The 658-nt window shown below is 44.5% G+C and overlaps 1 non-coding gene across 1 annotated transcript; it reads left to right on the top strand.

Moving 5' to 3' along the window:
* Positions 1 to 243: 243 nt before the first annotated feature.
* TRNAG-UCC (transfer RNA glycine (anticodon UCC)) lies at positions 244 to 314 on the top strand. The gene has a single exon. It is a non-coding gene; the product is annotated as a tRNA-Gly (tRNA).
* The last annotated feature ends 344 nt before the right edge of the window (positions 315 to 658 follow it).

Below are 658 nucleotides of genomic sequence, written 5' to 3'. Positions count from 1 at the left end.
TGACACAGTGGCTACAATAGCAACATAGCATCTGTTGTGAGGATGGTGCAGGACCGGGCAGTGTTTTGTTCCATTATACAAAGGGAACCAACTCAACGGCATCTCACAACAACAACAGAAACTTGAAAACATTTTGATGTGATGTAAAATTTAGACATTTTACTGTATTTCTCATGTCCTTGTAAAACATGTAACCAGAGATGTCACTTTGACTAAAATAGGGATATTTACATGTATGTGGGGGCAGTGGTAGTTCAGTGGTAGAATTCTCACCTTCCATGCAGGAGACCTGGGTTCAATTCCCAGTCACTGCACCTCATGCACTGCGACCACCCATCCCTCAGTGGAGGCTTGTGTGTTACTATGATACTGAACAGGTTTCAGGGGAGCTTCCAGACAAGATAGACCAAGAAGAAAGTCCAGGTGATCTACTTGCAAAAACCAGCCAATGAAAACCAAGTGGATCACAATGATACATTCAAAACTGAGCATGGGGGCGATGCAGGACCTGGCAGTGTTTTGTTTCTTTTAACCTGGAACTATTTGACCTGGGTCGCCACTAAGACTCAGTGGCAGCTAACAACAGAAGGCAAGTATTGTCCTTGTAGCAGATGCCGTTAGTGCTTCACCCAGATCCCATGGGATTCATTTTCCCAGC

Source organism: Loxodonta africana, chromosome 5, assembly GCF_030014295.1.
Source record: "Loxodonta africana isolate mLoxAfr1 chromosome 5, mLoxAfr1.hap2, whole genome shotgun sequence".
Taxonomy (NCBI): domain Eukaryota; kingdom Metazoa; phylum Chordata; class Mammalia; order Proboscidea; family Elephantidae; genus Loxodonta; species Loxodonta africana.
This window is presented reverse-complemented; position numbering and strand designations above follow the sequence as displayed.